This window comes from Podarcis pityusensis (genome assembly GCF_964106645.2).
Source record: "Podarcis pityusensis genome assembly, chromosome: 4".
Taxonomy (NCBI): Eukaryota; Metazoa; Chordata; class Lepidosauria; order Squamata; family Lacertidae; genus Podarcis; species Podarcis pityusensis.
Genome location: NC_138027.1, coordinates 48,123,737 through 48,136,715, shown reverse-complemented (window position 1 = coordinate 48,136,715; position 12,979 = coordinate 48,123,737). Strand labels below are relative to the sequence as shown.

At 42.8% G+C, this 12,979-nt stretch overlaps 1 long non-coding RNA gene across 1 annotated transcript in view; it reads left to right on the top strand.

The window, feature by feature from the left end:
- The first annotated feature begins 1,582 nt into the window (after positions 1–1,582).
- LOC308476399 overlaps positions 1,583–12,979 on the top strand; it is a 34,610-nt gene continuing 23,213 nt past the window's right edge. Inside the window, exon 1 of the long non-coding RNA XR_013985852.1 lies at positions 1,583–1,691. This is a non-coding gene — a long non-coding RNA (uncharacterized lncRNA). The remainder of the gene's footprint in view (positions 1,692–12,979) is intronic.

Below are 12,979 nucleotides of genomic sequence, written 5' to 3'. Positions count from 1 at the left end.
GCCCACAAAAATAACAAAAATAGTGAGCAAACTTTAGAATTCTCCAGAACTCTTTGTTGGGCTGGGTGTAAAGCAAAGAAGGCAGACAGGTTTTGGGTGGAGAAAAATTTCAGCTAAACGCTGAAGCCTTGGAAACTTATAAGAGCCTAACCTATTAAATCTACTAGTTTGTACCATAATCCAGAGGTTTTCAATCTTTTTGACTCCATGGCTCCCTTGACCAACTACATTTGTTCTGTGGCATCCCAGTGGGGCCCAGGAGCCTAGTTGGGTCAGCCCTTGCCTGCAGAGCTGGCAGCCTCTCACCATTTTTCAAACACCCTCCCTTGTGGAGTGTTCCCTCAGCCTCCTCTTCTCTCCCCTCTCCTTGGGAGTCCTCTGGGCAGCCACAGCTGCTGCCCCTGGTCTCTGAGTTGCCCCTCTGCCCCAAAGAGAGGTGTCTCCTCATACTGCCCCACAGGGGCCTGGGAAGCACCCCCTGGCCAGGTCCAGAGGCACCATTCGCCTGGGAAGCTTGTAGCCAAGGCTAATGCAACAAACAGCTGTGCACGCCTTTGGGAGGCAGAGACGCAAGAGGGTATCAGAGAAGGGAGGGAAGGAAAGAGGGACAGAGACCAGTGTTGTCCGCTGCACCCCTGACCATCATTTAAGGCACCCCAGGGTGCCACGGCACACTGGTTGAAAACCACTGCATAATCCATGAGTTGGAGACCTTGTGACTTTAACCCCAAGTCAGCCTTCTTCTCATTAATCCATTTTGTTTCTGGTCAGCACAGCTACCTTTTGTTTACTGTGTGACAATAAAAAATTAACATCATTTGGTGAGATGAACACGCACGTTACCTCACGTTTTAAACTAATCAAAATCTGAAGGAAATGAACACCAAATCTTCAGTTCTCCTCAAAAGAAACACTTTTTGGAGTTGCTTTCCCTTGATTTAGTTTTCAAATGTGCACAGTTATAATTCATAATTAAGCATGCTGCATTTTGATCATGCAAATGAAAGTAGGAAAGGAAAGCTGATTTTTCTGAGGGGAAAATGATCAGAGTAAACAGATGGCAAGCAAAAGAGAAAAGCATGATACAACTCGGTTTAATTAGCATTCAGCGTGACAGTGAGACTGGCTTAGCACTTGCTGAACTTGGCGCTGGGTTGGCAATCTAAACTGCAAAGCTACAGAAATATAACATACTTCTGTTTGATTAACAAGCATCTTATGGCATGATCCTCAGAGCTTCCTGTGAGGCAATAGAAGGGCGGGTGCTTACATAATCAACTATTCTGAGATAATAAATCCTGGACTCAGTTCAAAAATATTTGTTCACATATCCCAGAAGTGAATTACAGGGAGAAATGAGCTGAAACGTTGATGAAAGTCAGCATCTCATAGAAATGCCTCTTTCATAAAGTTTCATGGTGTGATTTATTTTTTTCTCTATAAAGAAATCCAAATGGGTGGAGTTTGCAAGTCCACTTTCAGACCACCTTCTTCCTACCAAGTTGAAAAAACAAGGTCCAGAGTGTGGTGTGCTGCATGTGTTGGGATCGTGACATGTTGGGTCTTCATGGCAACCATAAAGTGCTGAGCCACCCCACAGCCAGTCTCCTTGGCAGGGATGTTGAAGTTCCCCAAAATAAGCAGGCTGTGAGTCCTCAACACTGCCTCTGAAACCAGCTCTGTCAGCTCAGGTAAGGAGACTTCTAAACAGCAAGGCGGGTGGTAAACCAGCAGAATCCCTAATCTGTCCTGATTGACCAGCACACATTCTAAACCCCCCCCCCCACCAACTGGGGGGGAGAGAGAATTTATGTAGACCACAGTAACTTCCCCTCCCGGGATGCGGGTGGCGCTGTGGGTTAAACCACAGAGCCTAGGACTTGCCGATCAGAAGGTCGGCGGTTCGAATCCCCGCAACGGGGTGAGCTCCCATTGCTTAGTCCCAGCTCCTGCCAACCTAGCATGTCAAAGTGCAAGTAGATAAATAGGTATCGCTCTGGCGGGAAGGTAAACTGTGTTTCCGTGCACTGCTCTGGTTTGCCAGAAGCGGCTTAGTCATACTGGCCACATGACTCGGAAGCTGTACGCCGGCTCCCTCGGCCAATAAAGCAAGATGAGTGCCGCAACCCCAGAGTCAGCCACAACTGGGCCTAATCGTCAAGGGTCCCTTTACCTTTACCTAACTCCCCCTCCCAGACCCTCAAGTCTGCCCTGATTCTGCACCATTGGGTGAGAAAAACTCCACCTTGCTCACCCACCCAGGTCTCAGTGATGCAGGTCAGATCAGCCTCCTCATCCACAATCTGATCATGGATGAGGGAGGTCTTGTTCAGAGGTGACCTGGCATTCAGCAGCAGCAGCATCTGCAGACCCAACAGCTGGCTGATAGGACAACAATTTCCCAGGCTGGAGGAGGAATGGGCACACGGCAGAGTCACTGTCAGTGCTGTGTACCCCTTACCCGGGCTGTCTCACCTTCCACACCATACCTCCTCCTTCCCTGAACCACTGCAACTGTCCCCTTCCTCTCCCTAGCTCCTCTCTTCCCAGGCACATCTCCCCTCCCTCAGAAAAATAATCCACACAAGTTAACCCCACAGTCCAAGATTCTGTTCAGCAGCTTCAGCTTTTGTAGCTGGAGTCAGTCAGGGCCCATCCCTCCTAGACCAGGGGGAAAAGGTCTGCCAGGCAAGAAGCAGGTCCTCCAGGACTCACAGCCAGGATTTCCCTGGTTTCATAGTTTCGTGTTGCTTCCAGAGGACTTTAGTGAAAATTCATCAAGTTTTGTTTGCCCACAGTACCACTTACCTCTGGGTAAAATATGCAGAGGATTATGCTGCCAGGCTACAAATCTACATCCTAGTCTTGAAGTAAGTCCATTGAACACAGTGGGGATTACCTCTGAGCAGACATGTATAGAATTGCACTGGCAGGATTTTGAAGAAGGCCAGGCATGGTGTTGTGTTAAAAGGAGTCAGGAAGCATCTGAACTGAAGGATTATATCCTCCAACCTGCTGAGTTATTTTCAAGTACATGAGGATTGACAAAGCAAGTTGCCACTTTCTAAATTAATTTCAGGGCCATCAACCACTATTTCTCCTTGACTTGGCGAACTAAAACTTTTTAATTAACATCAACAGAAATTAGGCCAGTGTCGACAGTGAGCCTAATGCTGCCTGACATTTCCCACAGACTAAGGCTCAGCTTGAACATACAGCAGTGCGTCTTTTTAATCTTAATTAAGTAAACACAATCAAAAACAGCCTTTACATTCCATTTAGTTCACTGCAGAAAACATGTGTTTCTCTCAGCTAAACGTGGCATATACTGCCATGGCTTTTTATAGGCCGCAGGACTGATATGTCTGATGACTGAAAACGACCATGCACTTGGTAAAACGTATTTCCAACATTTCATATGCTATGTATCATCAGAAAACACTCCCTCTGGATTGATTTTACAACCATTTTTACAGTAAAATAAAATACTATGTTGAAATGAGAAATACTTGCAAGCATTTACACAGAGGATCCTAGATTGGCTCTGAACATGTGCTAAGTACATTTCCCTCACTGCAGCTAGCCTTATTTTCTGTTTTAATGCTAAGATAACAAGGGGAAATGTGTGAGAGGCCAAGCATTTGTGCGTCTCTTGGTCCTGTCAAGGTGAGCAAAGTTATTTGTATATTTAGAGGTGACTTTGACCTAACATGAGTTAGTGTGATCTAGTGGATTTAGTGGACATAGAAGTAGACTTGGTCCTCAAGACATAGGCTGACAGCCACATATTGGCCAGGTGTCTATATTCTGCATACACACCATACATTTAAAGGACATCTCTTCTTCCCTCCCCCACAAAGGGGGAGAGTACTCTAGTTTGCTTTGCACAGAGCTACAACTCCCAGCCCCCTGAGCAAATTCTGCTTCCAATAATTCTTCAGGTAGTGACTTAGATATATGGTGTATACACAGTCCTACTCGGTAATTGGGGGACAGGTGAGTAACTGGCAAGCTAAGAGTGTTTGTTCTTCTCTAGGCAGATCACTCTCTCTGTGTATGTTGGTTTTAGTTTCTGTGGCTTTTAAACAGAGTAATTCAAATCTCTTGAAGGCCTTAACCAAAATTTAAATGAGTGCATTACATGGTTAATGGACTCTTAATATCTAATGAGCAGACTAAAAGCGAGATAGTTTACTGCTTATGTTTTTCCCCATCTGCCTACAAAGGCTGTGGAGTTTCATTAATTAACTATCCCTTTATGTTAGCAGCCGGATCAACTGCAAATCATCACCATACATTATTTGGAATAGTTGCCCCTGAGTAATCCAAACCATATCCTGAATGTAGTTTAAACAGGATGCTTTAGCCAAACGACATTATCAGCCTTAAGTATACCTCTAGTGCATTGTATGGGAGATGAAACTGAGCCTCTTAACTACTCCAGATTAGCACCCACATAGTGCCAACCATATTAGGAAAATGTGTTAGGAAAAATATCTACAGGCTCCAAATGACTTTGGAGTCATGAATAAAAGCTTCAAGGCAGGATGTGTTCCTGCTTTTAGATAAGTGCTAAAAATGCAAAAGACATTTGTCATGACTGCCAAACAAAACTGGCACAAAGCTTTTAAATCCTTAAATACAGTTAATTGTTCACAGGAAAACATAGGGAGCATGTCAAACAGCTTTGTTTTGTTTTCATATCAGGATAGAACCTCAGAGGAGGACAGAATTTAAGTACTTGCTTAGTGAATTTTAAAATATTTAGGCCATGTAATACACACTCGATGTGGAGAATGTTAATTCTACAGGCATAAATTAAACATAAACATTCCTAGCAATGGTCTAAAACGCTATTGCATGCCACCCTAATCTCAGAGCGGTACAAAATTCCAGGGATTCCAAGCGCTCACCCAGGGTGTGTGTTTTATTTTGGAAATGAAGCACAGTGGAGACTGTGGTGTCTTTATGATATATGGTTTATTTATACATACATATATACACAGCCTGAAGCCTACAATGGAGGGGCTCACAGCAATTAACAACCCAAAAGGTTTCTCCCATACCTGCAGCCTTGGATTCAAACAGACATCAAACATTGTGCTCTGCTTCTCTGGCTTTGCACTTGCTGCCTGCCTTCTCCATGGCATCACTCCTAACTCTGCTCTAAGCTTCTAGCTCACATTGCTTCTAACTCTCTACACTAATCTTTGGCTGGAGAACCTGGAGAAAGGATGGGGGTGGAGGAGAAGAGAGACATGAAGGATGAGTTGGCGAGTCCTGGCATCCAAGCCATGTGTGTGCCTGTTCACTGTTCTCTGAACTTGCCCAGCTGCTAGCATAACTCAAAGGATTAGAGACATGCATAGAACAAGAAAACAAACCCAGCAGCCATTGTGCAACAGAACAACAGGAGCCGAGTACAAAAGCCAATGCTGGCTGTTCCATATAATCTGATCTTCCATTGTAGAAGGCTGTAGAAATGAGCAAATGCCTACTTCAAAATACATCAGCACCTGTTCTGAAATACTTCTTTAAAGTAGATAATTTACTTCTGGCTTTCCCCCACCCCTATGTATATGCTTCCTCTTCTAAATATTTGTTTCATATTTAGCCAAGAAGATAGAAATTTGTTGGAACAAGAGTCCCCTTCAGCTTTTTAATTAAGGCTTCTCAAATATAAAGTCCCCTCACATGTAAGTAGCTGCTGGCTGAGAGCTGTTTGTCAGTTTGGTTACAACTCTGCAGGGAGATCAGAGTGGCTGGGGCAACCCAGTCAGATGAGCGGGGCACAAATAATAAATCATCATCATCATCGTCGTCGTCGTCGTCGTCGTCGTCATCATCATCATTCTTTAGATTCAACATTTAAGCTGAAAGTCTGGTGCAAGTCTTATTCTAGAAACACAGACCGATTTGCTTGCACGCTAATAATCTGCCGTAAATCAATACATTCGGCTTTGCAGGGTTTAATTTTATATAATTTGTAATTAGCAGTGTCTTAAAAATATTTATAATAAAGCCATGAGCCTGAGTGGCAGAATGATAGTGACTGACTGAGGGGGGAAATAATTAAAAAGAAGCTGTGCTTCAGATCAAATTCTGTTCAATCAGTTGTTGTCTGTAGCTTCTTATTTTTATTGCAGGTGCTATGCACTCCATTGAAAACTTTTATGAAGACTGTAGTTTACTATAGTTATTGTTTAACTACCATAGAGATCAAAGTAGGGGGTCTGTGGCTTGGATTTGAAAAATAGGGAGTCGTCAGTAATTAGCTAATTGGGAACCACTGTTCTGGTGCATTTTGACCATATATTACATGTTCTGGACCTTAATAGCTTGTTCACTTTAAAAATGGCTCCAGTTCTTTACAAATAGTCCATAATTGCATAGAATGTAGACTGAAAGTAGCTAACATGTTGCTATCCAAATGTTATTGGACTGCAACTCCCATTGTACCTTATCATTGTCCAGAATAACTAAGGCTGATGGGAGTTGGAGTTCAACAATATCTGAAGGACACTACATTGGCTACCCCTGGTGTCGACAATATTTTAACAGGGTGACATTCCAAACAGGGTGACATTCCAAACACCAGCACCAGCACCCTGAAGTCACTTAAATGCTATTGTCCTGCAATAGATAACTCGCATAGGACTTCTTTTGGTCTGGTTTAGTTTGGACCACTAGCTTATCAAGTGCCCTTGAGAACTTTATAGTAAGCTAACCCCTTGCTGTGGTTGTCTGTGTTCATGCACTGCATTTCTCATTTCTGGCCATGTCCCAACACATATTCAGAACATGAGTAGGGCAAAGCAACAGTTGAAGCAGTTCTGATAAAGCTGTTCTTCTGGGGTATGACATCTGTGTGACACTAATTTACATTGTAAAGCAAAATAGTCTTTGATTTTTATACCTCACAGAAAGAAAGTCATTGTCTCGTTAATTTAACATGTCTCATTTCTTCTGAGACAAAGAACTAAAGCACTTGGCAATTCCCTAGCCACTAAAGGATAACATAATAATGTTATCTACCTTTGCAGCATTAATTCATGGTTTAAAGTTTAAATTGAAGACAAGGAAATTGTCTTGTTTCAGTCTTCAGTCTTGTTTTTCTTCTTGTTTTTCTTCTTTCAGTCTTGTTTCAGTCTTGTTTCCAGTCTTGTTTTTCTTCTGAAAGAAACATTCTGTCATAACTGCCTGCCTCTAAGCTCTTGGTAATGTGAGTCATTTAAAACAAAAAAGCATTAATGCAGGAGGTGTTACGTTATCTTAGTAATTTCTTTTATTTTCCAGCAAGTGTTAAAATATAAGCCAGGCTTACTTCTTGTGTTGAGGTGATAGCCTCGGTGATGGGCAGTTAAGATAAATGAAGCAAAGGGACTATATGAGAGATGGCAAGATGGGCTAGAGAAAAACTCAGAGCAATGTTTGAGAGCAAAGTTTGATTTCTGTTTGAATCCAAGGCTGTGGCTATGGGAGATCAATACCTTTTTGGGGTGTTGATGCTACAAACACATCCATCGTAGGCTCAGGTTATATATGGGTGTAAATAAACCATATATCATGAAGACACCACATTCTCCTCTGTGCCTTGTTCCCAAAAGAAATATGAACCTCGGGTGAGCACATGGAACCCCTGAAATCTCATATTGCTCAGAGATTGGGGTAGCATGAAACAATAAAAAACTCTACCTCCAGTCAATACAATGAATTACCTTATCAACCTGTTTTCCTGATCCTGTGGATAAGTATGCAGAAGTGGAAACAGCCACCTTTTCTGAGCCAAAATAAGCTCTTTCAAAAGCCCAATACCTTCGTTAAAAAGAAATGTGTGATGCTGTGATTGTGCTACCTGGAATGGCATCCTACCTGGCCCAATGCCCTCATGGGATGTCTGCTGCTGGTGGCTATTTCCAACAGAGTGACTCTGTGCCACCCTGTAGTGCCAGTGTGACTGGCTGCACACTGACGCAAGGGCAGACATGTTAATGTTGCATGATTCTTGTGGTGGTTGTGCTCCCAGGATGAGCACTTAAACAGAGTGGATCTTGGGGCCAGTTTTTATCTGCAGTTTCCAATGTACTTTTATAGCTGCCTAAGAAAGAATGACTGATTGTGATAGGGTGTCACTTTTATGAAGTGCATATCAGTAAAAAGAGAACAGGAAGAAACCGATCGCCAGAGAAGTGCTGAAATATTTCAATTCTTAGAAGACTTGTGCACTTAACTGAGCTATGTTGATGATCAGACAAGATTTTTACACAAAGGCATGTGAACTAGTGATGTCTTGTTTCACTGGCAAAAGCGGTAGGATTCTGCTCTTTGTACTGTTAAACTAGCTGAAGTCAGGATAAGAAATTAGGAGATCTGAAATTTCAATAAATCTGAACAATTATTCATTAAACTTCATAGGGATTTTGTTTTTATTTGATTTCTGGTATGCATAACTGTCATAGACACAGGAAGCTGCATAACAGCAAATCTGACCATTGGTCCATCTAGCACAATATTGTCTACACTGACTGGCAGCAGTTCACCAGGGTTTCAGACAGAAGTCTTTCCTGCCCTATGTGGAACTGGAAACACTGGAAGCTGAACTTAGGACCTTCTACATGTGTATATATATATATATATATATATATATATATATATGCTACTTTTTTCTTCCAAGGAACCTATGGTGGATGATATATGTGGTTCTCCTGCTGCCCTTTTCTTCCTTACAACAACCCTAAAACAAAAATACCAGCAGTAATTTGATACTCTGGTAAAGTGATGAGTGATGACTCTACATTGCTTTTTTTTGCAGTGATTACAATAATTTTCAGATTAACTCATTGTTATGGACAGTTACGATTATGCTAGTTGCTTTAAAACAAACAAGCCCTCTGAAATTTGGCATTTCAGTGGTTTATTTTTACTTTAAGATGAACCACCAGGCACTGGCAGGAACAGTAAACAAAGTAATTTATTTATAGCTATCAAAAAAACAAATTTATTTATAGCTATCAAAGATGTTGTTGGTGGTGATATTTTACAGAACAGAAAAATCCAAAAGCACTCTGGTACATACATTCCTTGGAAGCATTTGCCAACTTGCCTTTCTCATTCAGAAGTGCAATGGTACTCCCTAGTGGAAGACCTCAGGAACTACTATTTCTCATTCATTAGTTAAGAAACAGTTGGAAATACACTATGCAAACTTTTTGCTTCCAAGAACATGGGAGATTATCATTGGAGAATGACACAGGTTGGATCTGGACCACAAATAAATTTACACAGATAGGTGTGCAAGACAGTAAGAGGGCTAGTACATTTTAGGAAATTGCTTGAAAGATGGAGTGCTCTCTATCAGTGCCACTTGTGCTAGCAAAGCTGTAGATCTGAGAAACTGGGTGCTTCTCTATTTTCAAAAGGAAAACAATCATTGCTTTGCTGTTCCTGTACACTTTGATGCCACCTGAGATCTTCTACACTTGGCACAAAAGAACATAATTGCTCTGTAAAGAGCTTCCTGGATCACCATCTTAAGCCTGGGCACATTACAGACATGTCTCTACCATTCCCTTTACAAACAGCACCTTTAATATTCTCTTTCCCAATTGTCGCTCCACTGACTCACACCATCTTTTTCTTTAGCACCCAGCCTGAGAAAGTTCTGTGAAACATGAAAGTTACACCGTTGTTTTGTGACATTCACTTGGCCCTCCTCATTAAGGCATCACTATACTTTCTCCTGTTTCCATTCCTTTCCTCACAGACCAACATGGCTGTCTGCATTTTTAATCTATGAAGCATAGCTGATGACACAAAGTGTTATCATGGAAACCCATGATCAACTAACTGAGATAAACTAGTCAACCCCTATGCAGAAGCTCATGTGTAAAATCAAAAGGGAGAGCTAAATTATTTGTTCCCAGCCCCAAATCATGAAGAGCTTGAACAGGGGAGCATCCTGTACTTATGAAGGTTTCCCCCATGATTCAAGACCCCCTTTTATTCAGGGTTCTGAAGCTCTCTGAACCCTGATCCCTCTTATACAGGACGCCTCCACAGATACACAAGTTTCCTCACAGCAGCTGAAAATTCCTGAAGGGAACAGAGGAGTGGATCTGGGTGATAGAGCTAAACCATACAGGCCTGTTCTACCTGTATTTCTCTTCAGGCCATAGCACCTGACGGAACCTTAAACCATGCAGGGAGAACTTGTGGGTATAGAAGGCTCCCAGCAATGCTTCTCCTCTTCTCACATCCTAACCTTGGTTATTCCAACAGCCTCTCTCTTCTAAGAATATCTCAGGCCTGCAGATTATATATCTGCAGTTCTATCTACTAAAGACCCACTGCATCTCCAGTTCCCATTATCACAGATACATAGAATTATAGAAAGGTAGAGTTTGAAGGGGCACCAAGGGTCATCTAGTCCAACCCCCTGGAATGCAGATATCTCAGCATGCGGTCCATCCAATTTGAAATCATACTTAGCTTTGCAAATGTGCTAGCAGTTTTATTGCTGCGCGAATCTTACTGTTTTTACATTCTTAATCAAAGTTAGCAGGAAATCCATATCAGTTTTTATCACATTTCAAAAACTAATGTAGAAACAACTTAATGTCTTCATCTGCATTTTATGCTGGTCATAAATGGATTTCATTGTTGCTTGTCTGCAATGAAGTGTTGTTAAAAGTCAGTGTAGAGGTTAACTTTTGCATTTTAAAAGGTAAAAGAATAGTGGACCAGGATTTATTTTTTTTGAGAAGGAAAAGTATATTGCATGTTTTCCCTAAATTAACATTGTGGTTATTCGGCAACATTTAGAAACATCCTGCAACACAGACGTCACAGGATGCACAAGAACCACCATGCTGGATCAAGACCAAGTGGGAATTATAGGAATTTGCTTTATATTGAGTCAGACCATTGACTCACCTTGATTGAATCTGTAACCTTCTGTATGCAGAGCAGATTTCTCCCACTGAGTCACAGTGCCCCCCCATACCAATAATCTGTATCACCTGGACATCAGGATATTGCCTAGCTTTCAGGAGATCATAATTATATCTATCCATTCTTCCATTCTTGGGCAAGGTGATTGAGTGAGTGGTTGCTGAACAACTCCAAGCACGCCTGGAAGAAGTGGACCATTTGGATCCCTTCCATTTGGGATTCAGGCCTCATCATGGGACTGAAACTGCCTTGGTCGCGCTGGTTGGTTATCTCCGGCGGGCTAGGGACAAAGGTGAGAGCTGTTTCCTAGTTCTGCTGAATCTCTCAGCTGCTTTTTACACCATCGACCATAACATCCTTCTGGACCGTCTAGAGGGGCTGGGAGCTGGGGGCACTGTTATACAGTGGTTCCGTTCCTTCCTCCTGGGCCGTGTTCAGAAAGTGGTGGTGGGGGATGAGTGTTCAGACCCCTGGGCTCTCACTTGTGGGGTGCCTCAGGGTTCTGTCCTCTCCCCCATGCTCTTCAACATCTACATGCAGCTGCTGGGAGAGATCACCAGGGGGTTTGGGCTGGGTGTTCATCAGTATACGGATGAGCTCTACCTCTCTTACAAATCAGAACCAGTGAAGGCGGTGAAGGTCCTGTGTGAGTGTCTGGAGGCGGTTGGAGGATGGATGGCAGTTAACAGATTGAGGTTGAATCCTGACAAGACAGAAGTACTGTTTTGGGGGGACAGGAGGCACGCGGGTGTGGAGGACTCCCTGGTCCTGAATGGGGTAGCTGTGCCCCTGAAGGACCAGGTGCGCAGCCTGGGAGTTATTCTGGACTCACTGCTGTCCATGGAGGCGCACATCAATTCTGTGTCCAGGGCAGCTGTTTATCAGCTCCATCTGGTACGCAGGCTGAGAACCTACCTGCCCGCAGACTGTCTCGCCAGAATGGTGCATGCTCTAGTTATCTCTCGCTTGGACTACTGCAATGCGCTCTACGTGGGGCTACCTTTGAAGGTGACCTGGAAACTAAAACTAATCCAGAATGCGGCAGCTAGACTGGTGACTGGGAGCAGCCGCCGAGACCATATAACACCGGTCTTGAAAGACCTACACTGGCTCCCAGTACATTTCCGAGCACAATTCAAAGTGTTGGTGCTGACCTTTAAAGCCTTAAACAGCCTTGGTCCAGTATACCTGAAGGAGCATCTCCACCCCCATCGGTCTGCCCGGACACTGAGGTCCAGCACTGAGGGCCTTCTGGTGGTTCCCTCACTGCAAGAAGCCAAGTTCCAGGGAACCAGGCAGAGGGCCTTCTCGGTAGTGGCACCTGCCCTGTGGAACACCTTCCCACCAGATGTCAAAGAGAAAAATAACTACCAAACTTTTAGAAGACATCTGAAGGCAGCCATGTTTAGGGAAGCTTTTAATGTTTAATAGGTTATTGTATTTTAGTGTTTTGTTGGAAGCCACCCAGAGTGGCTGAGGAAACCCAGCCAGATGGGCGGGGTATAAATAAGAAATTATTATTATTATTATTATTATTATTATTATTATTATTATTATATCCCAGCCACTACTTATCTTTCATGTGTGTGAAGAAACTTTGTATTTCCCCATCAGTTTTCACGTGATAACAGAATTGTTTTTCATATAATGCATTTTTTAAAATCACCAAAGATTTTTTAAAATAACAGGTAGTAATGTATTGTGTACACGATTTCAAGCATATTTTATTATTTCTAGTGGCCTCAGAAGGTGATACTAATGTATCTTGCCAAACATGACCTCATTCCTTCTGAGGAGCTTGGAGTCTTAATTCCACCTGTCATTTTTCATATTCCTATAGCCACTCTTTGCAAAGCTTGCATCACCTTGGAGAAAGAATGCTATTACACACACCCTCACACCAAACACAAACACACACACACACACACACACACACACACACCTCTTAAACATATCTATTTCCTTGTACTAGCTCTCTGCAATGTTTATGATGTATATGCTTTAAAGGTGCTCGTTTTTAATCTATATC